This window comes from Meles meles, chromosome 5, assembly GCF_922984935.1.
Source record: "Meles meles chromosome 5, mMelMel3.1 paternal haplotype, whole genome shotgun sequence".
In the NCBI taxonomy this organism is placed as follows: Eukaryota; Metazoa; Chordata; class Mammalia; order Carnivora; family Mustelidae; genus Meles; species Meles meles.
The window spans coordinates 42,969,146-42,991,634 of record NC_060070.1 but is presented as its reverse complement, the minus strand read 5'-3'; the positions used below and the strand labels follow the sequence as shown (position 1 = coordinate 42,991,634).

The window sequence follows — 22,489 nt, the reverse complement described above, 5'->3', positions numbered from 1 at the left end:
TTGGAAATGTGCTCAGGACAAGCAGACAGTGGCAAAGGTTGGGTCCCACTGAGTGCAATGCTAGAACGTTTTGCTCAGGGCCAGTAGCCCCTTTGTCAGAACTCTATGTGCTTTTCAAAAAATCTTCATGTGAGGGGCGCCCAGGTGGCTCAGTGGGTTAAGCCTCTGCCTTCAGCTCAGGTCATGATCTCAGGGTCCTGGGATCGAGCCCCACATCGGGATCTCTGCTCAGCAGGGAGCCTGCTTCCCCCTCTCTCTCTGCCTGTCTCTCTGCCTACTCGTGATCTCTTTCTGTCAGAGAAATAAATAAAATCTTTAAAAAAAACCTTCATGTGATTCTGATGATTTATCCATTGTATTTAGAATGTAACCTGATACCCCTTCAGCACAACATTTTGCTAAAAATACATCGAATATTTGGCATATAACTAGACACTGCTCCTATATAACCAATGACTGATTAAAAAAAGATGTATTCACAGATAAGTTCTCCGATACTTGGTTATTAAAAATCAAGAGGCATCCTACTGAAAAGATATTAGCTGAGGAAAATTATACAATATAGGCTTGTATTTTAATCTACTTTTACAATCTTATTCCTTTTTCCATTGTATCCCTATTCTCTGTTCTCCCTCCCCACATTTTTCTTGCCACCAAGCCCAAACGTGGGCTGGTGTGTGGTTATGAATTATCGAGGGAGACACCAGACATTGTTTCTCTCATTCTTAACACCAAATTCGAGTCAGGCAAATTGCCTTGCTGCTCTCTTCTATACGGTAAGCTTCATTTCTCATTTTCCACTGCACTGAAGGTGTAGCTTTTCAAAGTCCCGGCTTATTTGGAGATCACCTCTAAAATCTCCCTGGCCATGGCTCTCAGGCCCTACATCCATGCCTCTACCAAAGCAGAAGGAGGAGACCCTGTAGGGAAACCGGCCCCAGCACTCCTGTGCACCCATACTGGCATTTACTTCCATTTGCACCTCTGAGAAGAATATACTTTCATGCCAGCTCTGCAATGTATTAAAATAAATTCTTTTTAATTATTTAGTATTTAATTTGTGTCCACCAAGAGGGCTGTTCAGGGCATCTCCTCAGCCTACACTGTTGGAAAAAGAAATCGCCACTCCTTTTTTTAAACATCTTTACTATTGTCCAAACCCAGGGAGTCAGAGGGCTGTCAGTTAGCTTTTCAATTCATGCTAAATGAATCCAGAAAATAAAGCAAACAGGTTAAAAACGCCATAATGTTTTAATATGGCAAAATGTGACAAATCATACAAGTACAATGAAGGTGAATCACGTAGCCAGCAGTCAAGGAGGGTTGTGTGCTTAGTGGGGCAAGCTGCCCACCAAATTCTGCAGGTGGACTGCTATGAAGAGTCAGAATAGGGAGAGCTATAAAGAAATGTTATCCTGGGGCGCCTGGGTGGCTCAGTTGTTAAGTGTCTGCCTTCTGCACAGGTCACGATCCCAAGGTCCTGGGTTCCAGCCCCACACTGGGCTCTCTGCTCAGTGGGAAGGCTGCTTCTCCCTCTCCTTCTCTCTGCCACTCCCCCTGCTTGTGCGTTCTCTCTTTCTCTCTCTCACTCACTCTGTCAAGTAAATAAATAAAATCTTAAAGTAAAAATAAATGCCATCCTGCTTTTGTTTAAAATAATCCTATGGGCATAGAAAGAAAAGGCTGACTATCTCTGAGTGATGGGGACTATGACTTATTAGTTATTTTATTTTTGCTTATCTTTTTGTCTTAACATTTATCAAGTAAGTCTATTTTATTTTGTTTAAAAAAATGGCAATAAGTTTCTTTAAGGCAAAGATATCCAGTATTTTGGGGACTGGGCAAGCAGGAGGTCTACACAGAAACTTCAGAAGGTCAGAGCTTTGCTGAAGATTCCAGAGTGGACCGGCACCTTTGGTCAGAAGGAGCAGAAAAAAATGATAAAATGACTCATGGGAGTAAATGCTGTGGAAAAATTCAAGTAGGCAAACATGGCAGAGAATGGTTTCTAAATGTTACAGGTCTAAGAACTTAGGGGATGTATTCCTTTAACTCAGAAGAAAATGCTAGAACTAGAAAATGTAAAATGAAAGCAGTTCTTTTGAAGGCTGACAATGGGAAAAAAACACTTCCTGAAAACGCCTAAGATTAGAAAATACATTTAAATTTTAATTAGGATGATTAATCGGCTCAATATTCCACACACACACAGGAAGGTACAAAAAAGAAAAGCGGGCTTCCTCCAGAGGTTTTCCATGCTGATGTCAGCAAAGAATTTTCCTTATACAGTCCATCCATTCGTTCTATTAGCAGACTTTACTAAGTACCTAGTATGTGTCCAGATTCTATGGTGGATTCTGGAACCACAGACAACCAGGGCATCATTCATGCCCTCAAGGCTCTGAAGATGGTTTCAGGAAGACGGGTTTCTACACAGGCTAGGTATAGCAAAACAGAAGCAAGTTCATTGGCAACAGCACAATGATCTCTCCTATCTCTTCACTAGGCTCGTTAAGGGGCCAGTTTCCAGTCTTTGTATCTGACCTATATTCTCCCATGCAGGGACTGTGGGTTTAATTTGACTCAGGTTGCATCTGCTGAAAACAAAAGAAATCATCTTAATCGCCTAACATTTGGGTAGGAGGCTTTACTAAATTTACATTAGGGATATACCGTCCCATTGGTGGTAGATTTGCCAGGACCAAGTCCTCCTCGAGGCTACCTACACTGCACAGTCATTGATAGTTAGGCTATTTGATCCCCAAATGCAGCCAAGAAGGAGAACTCAGATACTGGTGTTTTGACAGGAAGAACATTTAGATTGATAACCCTTGATTTAGAAACTTCCAGAAATTGTTTCAATTTTATAGTGCTGTGGAATGGAAAAGCTGTAACTCAAATGCCACTGTGTGTCTATTCAAGAGTATAGGCATAGGATAAATTGCTCCTATCACCCATGCAGCTTGAAGAAGTTAACTGCAATACAGTAGAGTAAAGAAAGTCAGGCATGATGGAATCTTGTCAGTGCTTATGGCTTAGGCTTCTTAGGGCCCCTTCTAGAGAACATGCCCTATCCATTGGCCTTGGAAGGACCATTCCAAAGGTAACCTCCCCATGGATAAAACAGGCTAATCAGTTTCTCAGGAGAAGAGTTTGAACTTGGTAATGGAGGCCGGACTGTAGTGATGCAGAAGCCATGGTAAAGCATTGGAGCCATGGTCTAACTGGGTCATGGACAAAAGGAGTAAGAGAAGAAACTGACCGGAAGATCAAGAGTAGACAGATGAAAGGAAATCAGAGAGAGCCAGAGAGAAGAGAAAATGCATGGCCCTGAGATATTGGAAAAGCCTTGGTTCCTCACTTCAGGACCTGAATCCATACATAGTCATTAAGCAACCTGTGTCTCTACATCAGAGCTCCTTCTTAACTTGGGCTACCTTAAGTGGATTTGTTTTCTTTAGATTCTAAAGAGCCCGGACTAAGACAAATCAGAGCACAGTTGAGCAGAACCATTTTATTACTTGATATAAATAACATTCAAATGCTTCAGTGGGTAAACAAGCTCTATTAGTGAAAATCAACAGAATACTGCAAAGCAAATGGTGAAAAATGCACCACTGCCTACCGCGCTACCTAACCAGGACAGGGTGAAATGGATTGTGCATTCAACTTGAGATTCACTGGGAAACCAAGAGACATGCCACCGGGGACATTTTAAGCCCTCATCTCTGATGGAAATAACAGCTTGAGTGCCTTGATCGACTACCGGGCTCAAAAATGCTGTGAAATCAGGCGCTCCCAATAGCAGCAGTAGGGATATTAATTTAAGAGTAATTCATAACTCAAGACAACAAGCTGAGGCTTCATGACAGGCCCCTGGACTTTCCACATCATGGTAGCGTCTGATGGACTGCGTGCATCAGCTTTTGTTTTCTCCGTGGCAATATCAGAACAGTGTTTATGTTCCTGAGTCACAGACACATTTACACAATCCTTTCCAATACTTACAATTCATTTATTAGATGGTAATGGACTCTTCCTCCAATAAAGACAGATCAGTCTTTCGCTTAGGAGCTAAACCTATAAACCGGTCTCTTGTCTACAGCACTCATCCATTATAGATCTTGGGCCTTCTGAAAGATGAATAATTATAGTCCCTGAGGAGATTTGCTATATATATTGCTGGGTAGTCATCAAATTTGAGGGAGGGTTGATAGGTGTGGGCAACAATGATAAAACGAACAGCCTTCTTGTCTGTCAGGCAGCAAAGTAAATCGTCGAGAACAGCCCTCATTACCACAAGTTGAGTGGGTATGTGTGGCATCCAATTTCTGGGCATGTACTCTTTCTCTGTGTGACAAAATAAATACTATACCACAAAGACTTACTTATCATAAATAAATACATCGAATGAGTGAGTAGAAGAAAGCTCATAGATGACTTATGGATGGGTTCATTTGTGGCCCTGTTTTATATAAATAGTCTGCCCTTTAAAATAAAATAGCCATATTATTTTTTGCCACACTGGAAGTCTATATTCCTTGGGGAAAAATGGCAGATCAGAAATCAGAATCTAACAAGCTGTGCATAATAAATGTGTAGCATATGTTACGGCTGAATTCATTCCTACTGTTTGCAGCATATACATCCTACCTAGAATTGCAGAAGTGCTTGTTATCTTGATGACACTGAGGCAAGGAGAAAAGATGACAAGAAAAATGCCATATATAGCCCAAGATATTCCCTCCTGGGACCGTGTCAGGATTCCTAGCAATAAATCCATGGGAATAAATTCAGGAATCACTAGAGTTTAAAATTGCCATATCCTAATTATAAACCGTTCTCAGCAGTGCCATATCCCATAGGTTCTGTGGATTCATTTTACATATTATGTGGTTTCATTATAACATACAGCCTTTAGAAAATGCAGGTTATAAGTGACTTGGACATCCTGTTAATTCAGTATATTCCTTGAAAGATTCTGTCCTACCAGTTCATACTGGTATAGCAAATTCTTCTCTCTCCAGCTTCAAAATCCCCAGTTTCTTCTCTTTAAAACTGTCTACATGATTTATTATCTTATCTTTCGTTCAGCAAATATTTATTGACTGCCAACTATGTGTAAGGCATTATGCAAGACGCTAGGAAAGATGTAAAGATGTATAATGCACACTGTCTAGAAAATTCATCTTTTTCAGACAATAAGGCATGCACACATGAAAAGTGAAATATCAATACAGAAGTGAGAATAATGCAAGCTAATAAAAGAGATATCTCAAAGTGGGACATTTGGAAATGCCAAATAACTGGTATAGACAAAAAAATAAGAGACTAGAAAAAGCAATCATCTTTTAGTGCTCAGAAAAGGCTTTTTTGAAAGGGAGCAGAGAATATGTGAACCATTTTACAAGAGGCAGTCTGAGCATGGACAAGGCCCGGGTTCATATGCAGAGGTAAGGAAGGCATAGCACGTTGGGAGAAATGGACCACTCCTCAGGCTGGGGGAAGATTTCACTGGAGTGAGGGAGAACCATCAGGAAGTGATTTGAGGAGCGTCTGTAGAGCACCTTGACTACCCGTCTGTGCTTTTTCTTAAAAGTAATGGGTATCCATAAAAGATTTTATTGTTAAATCAACCTTAAAGCATAACTTATGTACAATCAATTGTATACACTGTGAATATACTATTGGATGAGTTTTAATAAATGGATACCACTACGTAACCATCACAGCCAACAAGATATAAAACATCCTTATTACTTGGGAAAGTTCTCTCCTGACTTCTTCCAGTCAATTTCTCCCAAACCCCTTCTTTTTCACTAACAAAACACAGTCCACTACTTACCTATTATGGGACATTTTGAATAGTTTCAGTTTGGAGCTTTAAGATTTTCAAGATTCTCTATTTCACACAGCTGTAACACTTTCAAACAAAAGGGTTTTTTAAAAGTTTCATGAATTCTCTTAAGCCTAGGCCTCCCGAATGGTATTACTGGGTTAAACTAGATGTACTCCTTTCACCCACTAGATTTTTAAGTGTGGTGTGGCATCTAATGCCCTATTTCTGCTTTCCTCTGACTCCTAGCCCCCAAGGGGATATGCTAGGTTTCTTCATTGGTTTTGTGATCAATATCAATAAGCCCATTTAAGACTTCAGATTAAGCATGGCAAATTGATCATATACATATGCTTCCACTCACTCTCAAAATCCTGATAACATGAAAGAAATGAGATAGAGATACATATTATATATTTATCCACAAGATAAAGAGAGAAAGATAAGATATTGGCAGACAAGGGTTACTGTCATTTGAGGAAAACTTGCAACATGAGAGGGAGAGAAAAAACAAAAAGTATAAAGGACCCTGGAGGAAGGAAACAGTGCAAGAAATGGAAGAAATTTTTCTCCAAAAAAAAGAAATACCCTTAGAGTGATAAGAGAATGGGTTGCACTCACGAAATAAGAATAGAAAGTTTTCAAAAAGGAATAGTTAAGAATCAGAAGGTGCTCTTGAAAATTAAAAATTAGAGAGAATCAAGGAATTCTCTCAGAAAATAAAGCAAACAACGAGGTCATCTATGACATCTGTCGTAGAAACCTCAATATGGAACGCCCAACCTACACTAACCTTAACCACCTTGTTAGCCAGATTGTGTCCTCCATCACCACTTCCCTTAGATTCAATGGAGCCCTGAACACTGATCTGACAGAATTCCAGACCAACCTGGTGCCCTATCCCCTTCCCTCTGGCCACCTATGCCCCTGTCATCTTTGCTGAGAAAGCCTACCATCAACAGCTTTCTGTAGCAGAAATCACCAACGCATGCTTTGAGCCAGCCAACCAGATGGTGAAATGTGACCCTCGCCATGGTAAATACATGGCTTGTTGCCTGTTGTACTGTGGTGATGTGGTTCCCAAAGATGTCAATGCCGCCATTGCCACCATCAAGACCAAGCGCAGCATCCAGTTTGTGGACTGGTGCCCCACTGGCTTCAAAGTGGGCATAAATTACCAGCCTCCCACTGTGGTGCCTGGTGGAGACCTGGCCAAGTCCAGCGAGCTGTGTGCATGCTGAACAACACCACAGCCATCGCTGAGGCCTGGGCTCGCCTGGACCACAAGTTTGACCTGCTGTATGCCAAGTGTGCCTTTGTTCACTGCTATGTGGAGGAGGGCATGGAGGAAGGAGAGTTTTCTGAGGCCCGTGAGGACATGGCTGCCCTTGAGAAGGATTATGAGGAGGTTGGTGTGGATTCTGTTGAAGGAGAGGGTGAAGAAGAAGAAGAAGAAAACTAATTACCATTCCTTTCAGCCCTGTAGCATGTCACACTCAGAACTTAAGCTTCAACATCAGCTGACAGGCATTAAAGCTTTCTAGCTAGATTGTCTTCACTTTTAACTGTGATCATGTCTTTTCCATGTGTACCTGTTGCATTTCTCCATCCTCTCAAAGTAAAGGCTTTAAGAAAGAAAGAAAAAAAAATAGTAGAAAAAAGGATATTAAAGTTTCAACCTAAGAAGTACTTATAAGTTCTAGAGGAAGAAAACAACCAATATGTAAGGAAGAAAATTACCAAAGGTTTTGTGAAAATTGTATGAATACGTAGATAGAAAGGGCCACTCAGCAAAGTGCAAACAGACTCATATTTGGACATATTATTGGGGCACCTAGGTGGCTCAGTTGGGTAAATGTCTGACTTAATTTTGGCTCAGGTCATGTTCTCACCATTGTGCAATAGAGCCCCACAGAGGGATCCACGCCCAGCGTGGAGTCTGCTTGGGATTCTCTCTCTCCCTCTCCCCTCTACCCTGCCCGAAAAAAAAAAAAATTAAAAGACCTATTATTGTGAAATTCCAGAACCCAAGAGATAACCAAATGATAAATAATAATTTTTAAAGCTTTCAGAAATTAAAAGCAAAGGAACTGAAAATAGAACAGAATGCATTGTATTTTTTTAATACCTACAATGGATACCAGAAAGCAATAGAGCAGTATCTTAAATGTTCTGAAGGAAAATTCTTTAAAACCTTGAATTGTATACCCAGCCAAACTATCAATCAAGAGTCAGAGTAAATGGAAGATCATTTCAAAAGAGTGAATCTCATATGATAGTTGTCTTGATAGAAGAACTTCGTCCTGGCTGGATATTTTGTTGATCTTCTGGGGGAGGGGCCTGTTGTAGTGACTCTTAAGTGTCTTTGCCCGAGGCGGGATTGCACCGCCCTTACCGGCGGCCGGACTAAGTAATCGGCTCGGGTTCGCTTTTGGGAGCTTCTGTTCCCTGAACACTTTCCGTAGAGTTCCGGAGGATGGGAATGAAAATGGCGGCCTCCTAGTCTCCGGCCCGGAGGAGCCGAGAGCCTGGGGCCCCACTCCTCAGTGCGCCCCCAGAGGACGGCACCCAATCACTCCCGTATCCCCAGCCCTGATATGAGGACATGGAGAAGCAACATGGGGGGTTAGGGAGATAGGAGAAGAATAAATGAAACAAGATGGGATTGGGAGGGAGACAAACCATAAATGACTCTTAATCTCACAAAACAAACTGGGGGTTGCTGGGGGGAGGTGGGATTGGGAGAGGGGGAGGGGGCTATGGACATTGGGGAGGGTATGTGCTATCGTGAGTGCTGTGAAGTGTGTAAACCTGGCGAGTCACAGACCTGTACCCCTGGGGATAAAAATACATTATATGTTTATTAAAAAAAAAAAAAATTTTGGAAGGGGAGGCGAACCATAAGAGACTATGAACTCTGGAAAACAACCTGAGGGTTTTGAAGGGTCAGGGGTGGGAGGTTGGGGGAACAGGTGGTGGGTAATGGGGAGGGCACGTTTTGCATGGAGCACTGGGTGTTGTGCAAAAACAATGAATACTGTTAACGCTGAAAAAATAAATAAAATGGGAAAAAAAAAAAAGAGTGAATCTCAAAAACTAACCTCTCATGCACCTTTTCTTAAGAAACAACTGAAGGATTTTTTCCATAGAAATAAAAATATATATATCAAAATAGTGGAAGACATATGTGAGAATTCAACAGGAAAGTTGTGAATGAAATTCCCAACAGGATGTTGAACAGAAGCTCCTGTTGATGGCTGTGCAGGAAGCCTAGAGATCAGCAAGTCCAGGGTGGGGCAGGAGCACCAATGGTTCTGGGAATGAGGGGTCTCCGGGAAAACAAAATGGAATTGACAGACTATCTGAAATGTTGAAATGTCTTACAGAAAATTACATAAGGAAAAAAAGGAAGTGGTTAATAAATTCAGATCTAAAATGAGCAGGGAGTGGGAGTAATGTGGGACACAGGTGTGCAAATGCATGTGTGTGCAGGACGTGGGTACATGTGCGTGTTACATATGTAGATGAAGAAGGACACAGGTGCAGATGTGCCTATGCGTCACTGGGTCACAGGAGAGAAAAGCGAGGACAGAGGAAGAAGGAAGAGATCATGGTGTATTCAGAGGTCCTGGTAAAAATCTCAGGCTTCTTTATGGAAACGTCCCTCAGGTGATTTGTTTGTTTTTCAGTTTGTTGTAAAGTTAGAGGTCACTGCTAATTCTGTACAGTGGACTGTGTCGTGTTGTGTCTTCTTGGGAGCTGGTATTTCTCAAAAGTGGCTGTCCTCACAGCACAGCCCCTGACTGAGGGCTGGAGTTGGATGGCCATCAGAAGTCTGTTGCTAGAAAGGGGTGTGCTGGGGTCCATATTATAGCCTTGGAGCAGAAGTCCGCTGTCACATCCCAGAGCAGAGTTGTATAAAGTAGACTAACTCGAGTCTGTCTCAAATGCTACCTTTTAAAGCCTCCATGTGGTGCTTCCACTGGTTGAAAGGATTTCAGCAAAGAGTACAGGAGACAGGGAGACTTCCTGCTGATTTTGAGAAAATAGATGACTCTGCTTTTCAAAAGTCTGGGTGGAAGTCACAGTGGGAATGCTGTTTTACTATGTTTGCTTTCTTTTTCTTTCCTACTCTACTCCCTTGTATTATTACTGGTTGCTGTCATTAAGATCTGGGACACAAACACACACACACACACACACATACATACAATCTTAAAAATATTCTTTATCTCACACAACATAATCTTACAAGAATGACAGAGATGCCACCAGGATGGAGGTGGAACAGCTGCCCAGCCAAAAAGAACAGCAAGCATGTCAAGGGCATGCTTGCCCACAGAAAAGGGTCCTAAAAGGGTGTAACTATTGGGCACGAGTCCCTGGGGCCTGGGATCAGAGACCTGAGTTCAGGTCCTGGTTATGAATGCAGGCAAGCAATTTCACATGCGTATGCCTCAGTTTTCTTATCTGTAAAACAGAAATAATTGCCCTTCTTGTGGAATTGTTTCAAAGAGCATACGTGAAAGATTTTTAAAAGTAGGGATTATAAACATATAATTGATTATTATTAACATTCATAACAACCTTTTATAACACATGATATGTAATATATAATGATGATGATATATTTTATGACATAAAGTGTTTGAATATACATTAAATATCATTCCATTTTTCAGAATTAATTTGACATGTTGTTCCCAACATGTAGGCAATTAAACTGTGGCTGATATATAATCACTATATATCACTAAGGTGACAATCATCACATTATGCTTTTGGTGCAAAGACCAATTTCTAGCTGAAGTAGCTGCTGAGTAGTGAAGAGAGCCCTGGGTGTCCTTAGTGTCCCAAACCGGTCACCTTGATTCTGTCACTCCTCGATGTGCATCCTGGTCAGGTCATACTCCTTCTCCGGGCCTGAGTCTTTGTATCTGCACAATGGAGTTAGATCCATGATCTCCCAGGTTCCCTCCCTGGTTGGCAATTCCATTTCTCATGTGAGGCATCTGAGTTAGGCTTGGTGGAAGTCAGCAACCGTGTTATCTATTACCGAATAACAAATCACCCCAACACTTAGCAGCTTCAGCAGCATTTATTATCTCACCGTTTCTGTGGATCAGGAATCGGCTCGGCTCAGCGAGAGGCCTTCAGTCAAGCTCTTGGCCAGACTAGCAGTCACTGTAGTGTTCAGTGGTGGGGAACATCCACTTCCAAACTCATTCTTGTAACTGTTGACAGAATTCAATCCCCCCATGGTTATCCTCCAGGGACTGAAGGCCTGAGGTCTTTGCTGGATGCTGGCCAGAGACAACTGTTCCTTGCCAGGTGGGCTCCATGGGGCTACTCAAAACAAGGCAGCTGGCTTTCCCCAGAGTGAGAGCCCTGAGAAAGAGTCAGAGGGAAGGAGAGAGAGAGATGCCCAAAATAGAACCCACAGTCTTTTTGTAACCTGATCTTGGAAGTGGCATTACATAGCTTCTGCTGAATTCTACTCATCGGAGGCAAGTCAGCAAATCTAGCTCACATTCAAGGGGCGGGGATTACACAAGGGCATGTATAGTGGGAAACAGGGATCTGTGGGACATTTAAGAGCTGGCCAACCATAGCAACTAAGGGAGAATTATCAGGGAACTGCCTCATCGTTGAAATCATAGGATTCTAATTATCCATTGGTTCATTCTTACAACAAACATTATTCATTGTCTTCCATGACAATGCCTCATATTACATGCTCTGAAACAGCAAAGATAACCACTAAGAAAGTCCTTGTCCCTGTCTGTTCTCAGTGAAGCGGGGATGCGAGGCTATCAGAATCACCTGGCACTGTTTCCCAATTATGTGTACCCACAAAGATTCTCCACCCACATTGATCCTAATATGCTTTCTTGTTAAGAACTATTAATAAGAGAAAGGCTAAAACTGGTACTTGAAGGACTAACTATAGGATAATATAGAAATAGGGAAGGACTGTAAGAGGGTTCTCTTGCTGCCAGACCCAGAAGCATTATTAGAAGAAGCAAATGTTACACGATGCTAAGTTCCCATAAAGAACCAGAGGGTGACTGCCTCCTAAGGAAACACTTCCAGTGCCTTCCTTATTTCACTTAATTCTCTCATTTTCTGTGCCCATTTTCCCCACCAATTAGCCAACTCCACTGAGGACAATGTCCTATCCGTTTATATCCTCCATCCTAGTCTTCGGGACCCCATCCCATAAAGTCTTTTTCCTGTCAATCTCTCCTTTTAGTTTATTTAGTTAATATTTTCAATTTTGCCTGTGGTACATATTCACTAGGTTGATGTTAACTTTAAATAAAATAAAATGAGGTACAAAGTACTACAGGAGTTTAGAGGGGGTAATAAACTTAACCAAGAATATCATTTGAAATCTTCCTAAGAAAGAGATGGAATTTATATTTGGTTTCCTTTGAAATTCATATTTGCTGGTAAAGTTTTTGTCACATATCGCTGCTTGGAGGTGAGCGCCTTGTGCAGAGCACAATCAGGTCAGAAGGAGGCTGCTTATGCCTTCAATTTTAATCATCCATGACCTTTAGAGTTTTCTGCCTCCCTATATCTTTCTTGATGGCAACACTCATGGGGAAATGTTCTTATCTTCACCAAATGCTGTTACTGTGCACTGTGGGCATGTGTTAGTAGTCACATGTGAAGGCTCCACATGGTACAAATGCTCCCAAATGGGTTAAATAGTATCCCTCTGAAATTCATGTCCACCCAGAACCTCAGCATGTAACCTTTTTTGTAAATACGGTCTTTACCAATGTAATTAGTTAAGGATCTAGAGCTATAATCACTCAGGATTTAGGTCCATCAAATGATGTCCTTATAAGAATATGAGGGGACACAGACATAAAGAAGGGCCTGTTGGAGACAGAGTCGATGACTGGAGTTATGCCGTCATAAGCCAAAGAATGCCAGGAGCCACCGGAAGCTGGAAGATGCAAGGAGGGTTTCTCCGCTAGAGTGTTAGCAGGGAGTACAGCCCTGCCAACATCTTGATTTCAGTCTTCTGGCCTCCAGATCTGTGAGGGAAAAAATTTCTATTATTTTAAGCTACCAAGCTGGTAATTTGTTTCAGTAGCCTCAGGAAACAAATGCAGACTCCAAACACCCACAGAACTATGGGTAACTCAGACACAAATGCATCAGTAATTATTCCCCTAAGATTAGTGCTAAGTATTCAAGTCCTCCTGTACCCAAGGTGGGATGTTTTCTGCTTTGGGGACATTGCGGAAGAGGGAAAAAAGGAGGAAAGAGAAATGAAGTGTTGGAAGTGCTTTGGTTTTCTGGCCAAGGGTGTGCCTTGGTTGAAGTCTGACCACCATTCCTCGGAAAGTGTCACTGTGGAAAGTGTGCATGGATCTGTAGACAGTATCTTCCAGAGCGAGGCAGGTTAGTGAGACCATGAGGCCACTACGTTCCAGTTAGAACTATAGAGGTTTATAGGAATTGTGAGAGTTATTCCTTCACAGAAACTGCAAAAGTAGCATAATCAACGAGGCACTGACTATGAGTGTGATCTCACAGGTTGAGAGAAGGAGGCTAACTGGGAAAGTTTTAGTGGAGTTAAGGATGACACGAGATGGGGAGCCAAGGGGCATGACAGGAGGCAGGCAGTGTCTGTTGGAGTTAGGCATGCAGACCTTGGTGCTAGATCAGCTCTGGTTTTGCATCCCTGCTTTGTTTCTTACCACCTATATAATCTGAAGTGACTCTAAACCTTTCTAATCACCAAAATCAGACAGAAGTAGAACCCATCTTTTGTTATGTGAGAGCTAATGCAATAATGTTCAGAGAACATAGGATTATGTGCTTAAAACATAGCTTAACAAATGTTAATCATCATCATCATGACTATTATTATGGGCTAGGACACCGTTTTAGCGAATTGAAACTGTCATTCCAATAGACACAAGCAAGGAGCAAAACTCATCGATTAGGTTTAATGATGCTTGGCTTACGGCCCTTTCAGGCTCAGAAAGGAGACTTTCTTCGGAACTTATACTATTCCCTTGAAATTCAATCAGTTGAAGTACGACTGTGTATTTATTCTTCTAAGACTGGAATTCCACAATAATTGATGCTTTACAAAACTACTCGTTTATATATAAAACAACTATTAAGAACTTTCAAAGAGCGAAGTAGAGAACTAGAGACAGTCATTTTATTTAAGGAAAGAATGAGTTAGCTAGCTCACTTTAGAAAGAACAAAATTTGACTTTTGAGCCAACATGTCATAAAAATTAAAATATAAATACAGGCAGACCACAGCGTTGCACTGTCCACACAGTAGCCGCTAGCAACATGTGGGCTGTTGAAAATTTGAAATGCGTCTAGTCTGAACTGCCGCACTCAGATCTGTGCTCACAGGACCACACACCCAGAACTCACCTTCCTCCGTCTCTAAACCTCTCCCAAAGAGCCAGCTTCCAAAGACGCTAGACCTGTGTGTCTGGGTTCTTTACTAACAATTAGCAGAGTTCTTTGTTTGGGAGTTTGGTTTTGGGGGGGAAAAAAACATCCCAGACAAATACAGACATGAATATTTCTCTCTTCTCCTCGTCCCCTCCAACTCTTTAGACAATTCTATAATCTCCATCTGAAAACATCAGTATCTAATAACATAGCATCACTCAAGGAAATGACTTTTCTGCACCCAACTCTTCCCTGCTCCAATTCAGTCCCCATCCTGCAGGTCTTCTCATGGTGGAGGGAAAACAGCCTACTCCACCCAGCTATGGGCCCTCCCCCGTGTTTGCAAATAGTTAATAAATTAACCTTGCTTCTTTTTCATATTGAATAAATTTGAAATTTTTCAGTGTTTCGTGGTTTGGGGCTTGTTTGATTTTGATTTCTTAACCCTCACCTGATTCTACTTGAGTTTTGAAGCATTCAATTCTTTCATGTACTTTCAGAGTCATTTTTTAAACTTGTTTCCATTGGTCTTTTTAGAGCCGTGCCCTTCTTCTGCAAAGGACTTGGTATTCCACTATAGCAATGAGAACACTGTTTTAAAGCATGGCATATAGAATGAAAAAAAGAACCCTCGGTTTCCGTGCTTTATACGTCTCTTTATCCTCACTCAGTACCTATGTCCCATCACAGTACCAGAGTCACACTGATTCACGCTCAATGTCTTTACCACTCTTCCCTGTCATTCTTGTACTACCTCCAATTCCGAACAAGATATTTGTTTCCCTGTCTTTCCTGTTACCCTGCAGTTTTCATCTTAGGTTCCATTCTACTTGCTTTAAAATTGGCAAAGAAAAACTATTAAGAATGGCTGTTTTTAGGTTGTAAGTGAAATTGTGTAAAATGGGAGCTCAAGTCTCTTTTATTTCTTTAGCTTATCTTATTCCCCAAAGTGAAAAATGCACCTGCTACTCAAACCATAATTCTTTGGTCAGCAGTTTCTTGGTCAGAATGAAATTCCTTCCCCCCTTCAAAAATAGCAAATATATCAAGAGCATTGTTGCACCCTACATATTGAATTATGGAATACCCATAATATTTCCTGGCCCTGAAGATTTCTTAATGTTTGCAGGATGTAGTTCCAGAACACTATTAACTCAGCTAAAGATACATAAAGGGCAAATGAATTTGGAATCAGAAAAAGATGCTGATACACATTGCATTGTTTTATTTTTAGCATTTTTTTTTTGCATTGTAAGTAGCCTACAGTGTTTTCCCGTGACTAAAAATGAAATTGACGATTAAAATAACTTTGGCTAGTTGGTAAAAGTTTGATGATCAAAAACTAAGTTACAAAAATATTAAAACCGTATGTAAAATAAAAAATAAATTTTAAAAAATAAAATGAAAAAGAAATGAAACTCAAGGCTTTAAATCTTTTAGTAACCTTCATTGAAATGAATAAAAAATAGTTCATTTCCATTATGGAAAGCAGGACCATTGAATAAAGGCATAAAGAAGAAATAAAATTATTTTAATGAGTTTTAATTTTTAATTTTTGAATTTTTTAAATGTCTGAGACGCCTTCTTGTTCATATTTCTCTTACTGCCTGGTAACCTGTTCTTTTTTTTATAGCCTCAGTACTCAATGAGGATGCAGCTTGGACTTCTTTTCAACCTCTTAATGTCCACCATGAATCTTCTGCCCCAGGAACAATTACTCCAATTGTCCAGGTAAATCTCTTTCCATTCTAAGTCCTGATTCTCTTCAAATGCTTACTGCTTTTTCTAATGCTGGTGCATATGCTTGTCTCACTATCAGTAGCTGGTATGGAGTGGATCCATCTGGTAACTGCGTAAGTCAGACTGGTTAACTTCACAGGAATATAGGCCCTCCCTCACGTCTCCCACTGCCTTGCAAAACAGATAAGATCTGCTATCAGATCACACATCCCAAACTACCCCAGTGGCTCTGCTCCCACTGTCATCCACGTAACTCTGGTATGAAATCAGGGAATTCACAACTTGCTGCACAAGGTAGGAAAAGGCTTATCCAATCTAACAAGCTCTGAGTCTACCTCCATCCCCTTCCCCTACACTGTGAACTTGTGAGAGAGTCCCAGAAAAGCTGGCATTCTGCCAGGGTACCATGAATGCAAATGTATCAGTACTTTTAAAGAGAAACTAGAAACCCAGTTGCTAAGTAGAGATAGTAGAGTCTTTGAATTCAACCCTACATTCTACAGTCAGGCCACTCACTGTGCAGCACAGTTAATTGGCACCAGAAACTCAAAAGAAAAATGTATATGTATCAGGAAGTCCTTCACACCTTGGCCTCCAGTGAGGTTAGACCAAGAATTCAGGTAAAGCCAGGTACTGCCAAGGATAAATTTAAGATGATGTCAACATGTAGCCCTCTATCACAAGGGGAAGAAAAATCGAAATTGTAGTTACATGGACAAATAATTTTATCAAAATTGCAGCAAACACCCAGGAGACTATATTATCCACTTTTCAACTGCATTTTTGTCAAATGCACAAAGACCTTATGTCCCAAAGCTTTGTTTTTTTCCCCCACGTCTGTCCTCTCTCTGAAAATATCGTGCATTATCTTTTACTGAATTGTTAGCTGGACTCTGTTTCCCCTTGATCTCTGTTCCCATTCTGATCCTAGCTTTTGAAAAAACTTACAGCAAAGCTTGCTTTGGCCTGACAGACACAGGGCATGGGGCAGGAGTTTGACATGTTTGGATTTCCATAGCAGCTCCATCCCTTACTAACTTCATGACCTTGGAAAACTACCTGGTGTCTGTTGCCCTCAGCTTCCTCATCTGTTAATGACGATGCCCAAGGTAGGAGCAATATGTTACCCAAGCACCAAGAGTAGGGGCCCAATTAGAGATAAGATAAGTACGAATCCTCCAGGTTTAAATGGAGGCTTTAGAAATTTAAGAATTCCAGAAGTTCCTTTCATGTACAATACCTTGCATGTGGGCTCGGAAGAACATAAAACCTCCAGGGTAACCACACACCTTCTCTCTAGGCAGGCACATAAGCCCAGCCTGATCAAACTGGAGCTCTGAACAGAATTGGAACAAAAGTTCCTTTTGCAGAGATGGCTCTCCTGGATACAATGCAAAAGCTTAATCCCAAATCTTTTCTGTATTCCCCTGCCAAAGGCAAGGACAGGTGGCAATTTCGCTAAGCTCTGAAAGCCATTTAATCCCTTCTGGAAATTATTTAAGGTCCTCTCACTCCATTACCCAGCCTCCCCTCTTGGGGCATGAACATCCAAGGATATCTCCTAGTTTTGAAAATTCCTGATTCTGGAACACACTGAGGCCTCCTTTGCCATGGAGGAATGTTCCAGTGATCTGTTCCTAAAATTAGAGTCCAATTCACCATGCCTGGATTTCTTACCATTACTAATAAGAAAATTTCCATGCCGAAGTAGTTCAGGTAATATAGGGCAGGGGCTAGTGAAGAGATTACAGTTTTCTTTTTATTTTAATAAATAATTGTGCTAAGATCAAATACACGTGCATGTATCAGAACATGAGATCAATAAAACTCATATATAAGGTAAAGATGAATATTGACTTCTACTAATTACTTTTCCTCTACTTCTTTGACTCCAAGAAAGACTTTTCTTCAGCACCCTATCAGACTGGGAGCCTCCCACCAAGTTGAAGTCTGAGCTGAAAAAATAGGGTCCAAATTCTTCCAGGGCTGCCATTTGGGAGACTTTTGCCTGCACCCACCTTTTGTGGAAGGATGGGCAATTCCAGGGAAGAGTATTTCTGCTCCTACACGGTTGACCTGACTTGACAAGCTATCCGGGAAAGCACACAAGAGAACCTGAGACAGCCACTGTCCCTCCAGCTGCCTCAAGGCCTGATGGCTGTCCCTGTCCAGTGGAATCCAGGGCACTTATATTTCATTGTCTGTGACAAAGTCAGCAACTCTCTACTGTAATAGAGTCAGATGCCCATTGCACTCCTCTACAGTTCCCAGCCATTTCTAGTGGGGTGTGACCATGTCTCCAGCTATGCCAGTGAGCTGTGAAGGAAAGATGGTGTGAGTCACTTGGGGGAGGAGACAGTGAAAAACCCGTGAGTGCTGCGCCTTTCTCTCTTTCCTTGCTTCAGGGACCAGTGCCATTCCAACATTCCAGATGGCAGCATGTCTTCAACCAGAGACTCCAAATGACAACTGCCAGCAGAGTCCTCCAATGACCACCCTGACCCTCAGTTCACAATGGATTTGTCATGTGTACAGCCTTAAACCTTCAGGATTTCATGTTATTTGGGTACCACGGCATAACCTAGCTCATCCCGTCTAGTACATCCTAAAACCCAAACCCTTTTTCCTACTCCAGACTGGAAGGAGTTACCTTCCTTATACCCAGAAGTCTAAGCCACCCACCCATAAATGTGAGATGACAGTCACAACAATGCAGAAGTAACATCTGAGCAAAATGCCTATTGTGTGTACGTGCATTAATAACATAATAATGTTCACAGTATCATCTCTGGACAGTAGGATTATGTACAAATTTAATTTCTGCTCTTTATATCATTCTGAATTTTTTCCAGTTTCCTTCAATGTGTATGTATTCCTTTTATAATCAGAAAATAATATTAACATTATTTTTTAAAAAATAAATTTGTTGCGTTGATATCAGTAAAACATCTCGGGCGTATGGGCATTCAAAACAAAATGGTTCTTCTGCACTGCAGGCACAGTTTGCTTCTAGCTTTTGCCTCAGCCATCTCTGGGCTCACCAGTCTCACCCGTGGCTTCTGTGGAGGCCTGCAATCTCATCGTTCTGACCGTAAGCCACACGTTTGTGGCCCTAGACCTGCACTAGATCACAGACTCCAGGAGGGAAGGTCAACATCCCACTGAGACATAGTGCGAGCACTATGCCCCCTCCCAGCCTCTGGGGACAAGCCTGCCCCATGCCCCAGTCTGAGCCTCCAGCATTCTCTGGTTTGTGGGTGCATTACTCCAGTCCCTGCCTCCTCTTCCTTGTCACCTCTTCTTCTAGGGATACACATGATTGTATTTAGGGCCCACCCAGATAATCTAGGATAAACTCCTCTCTAGATCCTTAACTTAACATCTTTTGCCTTAGAAGGTAATATTCACAGGTTCCAGGGATTAACATATGGACATACAATTTGAAGGGCTGTCATTCAGCCCACGACACCTAGCATACGATGAAATTAGCCTTCCATAATATTTGTTAAATGGTCAATAAATTGTGAAAAGGGAATGAGTCCTACAAGTTCCACCTCCTTCCAGAAACCTGACTTACCCTTCCTTCCCCAGGCCTGACTAAAGACGCCTTATCTACTCCAAACTGCCTATGCTTAATCTTATTACCACACGCTATAACAGCATGTCTGGGGGAAAAAGTGCATTAGGACCTGAACGTGTGGCCCTTGACCGGATAATACATTTTTGGCAGAGCTCCTTTGGAAGAGGAAGGCCTTGTTTCCCTTTGTCCTGTTGGCTGTTTAATAAAGGCAGTAGCGTGCTGAGCGGATCCACATGCGATCTGCGGGCCCTTTCTCTCCAGGCTGATGGGAGGATTAATCTCCATTGGTGATACTTCTTTCTTTTGCAGTGGAGTCAGCAGGAGCTCCCAGAGTGAATCTCACCAGATGGAAGGCTGGAGGTCCAGGCAGTGCCTAACATAGAATCAACACTGTAATTATTAGTCACATTAAAGAATCAAAGTCATTGAGTAGAGAGGCCTGCTATGGCAAGCAGTGTGAGGATAACTAATGGGGGAAAGAATGCATAGCTCTTACCTGGCATTAAAGCTGTTTTTCTCTTCTTAGGTGAATCAGAAATAATCCAGTACAGTGATATCTTGACTTCTTCAGAGACCTTGGATCCCCTCAGGCATTGTCTAAAATTGGCATTTCTGGTCAAGCTCATTCCCGGAGCCATGTCATTGTGATAGACTCAAACCACGGACCGGATTTAAGACACATCTCTCCTTGTATTGAGTCTTAAATTTTGTATTAGTGTGAATTCCCAACACCTTTGAAGCGTCGGAAGGCCATAAATTATGAAGGACTGGTTTCACACGTGCGTGGGCTGGGTAGCCGGCGCCCCCTACCCCCCACCGTAACCTCTAGTTGTGAGCAGGAATGTTGAATTCAGAGAGCTGACATTTGATGACCTTACCTGCACCCTCCTTGTCCAGACAGGTAGAACACGAGTATATATTTGCTACTGACACGAGTGTCCCCAAGGAGTCCCGTGTTTAGGGATCAAAGGGAAAACGAGCTGCAGTTCTCCTGGAAGAGGTACGCCGGGACTGTGAGGAGGTCGAGGGGACACAGGGCTATGAGGACAGGGCCCATGGGTGGAGACGAGGGGCACTCCCCAGTGAATGTGCCTGTCACTGCTGACTCCAGGCTGGCCCCGAATTCCTTTGCTGAGAGGGATGGCCATGGAAGCTCCCACACCATCAGACGGAGGAAGGGCACCCATGTCCCCGCGTCCCTTTCACTTCCATTTTATTTGTTTAGCTCTTGTCTTCCCTGCACAGGCTCACTCTAACATTTCAGCCCTAGCTGCTTTGTGGCTGCCTGTCTCTTGCTTCCCTGCTCACAGCAGTAAAGCCTTGAGCAGCCAAGAGAGTTAGCCCCACTAATCCATTTCTTCAAAACTGCTCATTAATTAGGGTAGCCCTCACCTGAGCTTTTACAAATTAAAATACATATTCTTTTGCCTATAAACAGAAAGAAAAAAAAAAACCCAGAAAGAATGTACACCAAAATGTAAACAGTGGTGCTAAAGGGATTCTATATTACTTTTGGAGTTAAAACAAATCAATAAAGATATTTTCTAGTTTAAAAAAAAAAAGAAGAAGTTTGGTTTTGCTCCTTACTTTACCAAGGAAAAGTAAGAAGATCATTCTGAATCTCAGTTTGTGAAGAGACGAGGGTGTTTGGGCATGTGTGCGTGCATTTGCCCTTCTCACGATGCATGCACTTGAAGAGCTCAGGGACATCAGAGCCATGAGCACTTTTGCCTTCCATCTGTAAGACCCGGAAGTGTGAATGTTTCATCTCCACTCCCCTGCTTGGGCAGAAGAAGCAGTTAACACCTCCTCTCCAAATCACAACCCTGTAGCAAAGAGAAGCGGGGCTCCTCTTGGTGAATGCCAGGGACCTTCATGGAGAAGGGGGTGCACGGTGCCTAGCTAACAACCATCCGTAACAAGACAAAATAAAGACGTAATGAAAATGACTGGTAGGGACGTGCACAAAAACATTCAACCAACCAAGCCAACAGATACTATACATCCAAACAAAGAAATGGGGAAAAAAATGAAGAGATAGTGGAATTACTAAAGTGACTGAAAACAGAAGAAGCTGACCTAAAGATGCCCTTGTGTTGAGGGGGAGGAGAAAGAGAAGCAGAAGGGAGGGCAGAATTCCCTCTTCTTGATTTCTTGTCCTAAAGTCATGCTTTGGAAATCTAACAACTCTCAAAAAGCAGTTGGCACTTCCAGTTTCACCTTGGAAGTAGAAAGAGCTGGAAAGAGCATTGAGGCCACACTTAATACGAGAAATACTGGCACCAAAAAAAAACCCAAAACCAAAACAAACAAACAAAAAATCTGACAACTTTTCTTGAATCCATGAAAGAACTGAGGTCACAGAACCAACATTCAACCTCAAATCTCAAATCTGGGAAGAGACAGGCATCTGCAGGGAGAGACCAAGCCAAGTATTTGTTTACCTAGAGCAAACACTGCCAACTTCCAAATAAGCTGATAAGAAGATTTAGTGAAATTTTACAGAAGCACTAAAGGCTAAGGGTGGATGAGCGAACACGCGCAGTCCCTGGGAGCCACAGACCTAGGGGAGCTCATAACCTCTTGCAGGATTTTCTCCACAATCCTCCCGGAGATACTTATAGGGAAAACTTGCGGCCACAGTGCTGGGGAGACAGCAATCACTGCTAAGACTCCACGTAGACTCAAATTTCCCATCTTCCCTGTGGAACAAAAGCTTTAACCTACAGAGCGAACAGCAACAAAATCCAACACTTTGGAGCAGTAGTCAGTACAGCCTCCTGCAGCTGTAAGAAGGGAACAGATTTTTTTTAAAGCTCTACCCATTGGGGAATGACAGGATCAGGTGCTAAGATAGTACTCAGCTAGAAGAAAGGCAGGGACCCTCGTGA

The 22,489-nt window shown here is 42.1% G+C and overlaps 1 pseudogene; it reads left to right on the top strand.

Annotated features, from left to right (window-relative positions):
* The first annotated feature begins 5,424 nt into the window (after window positions 1–5,424).
* LOC123942119 lies at window positions 5,425–7,440 on the top strand (annotated as a pseudogene).
* Window positions 7,441–22,489: the final 15,049 nt, after the last annotated feature.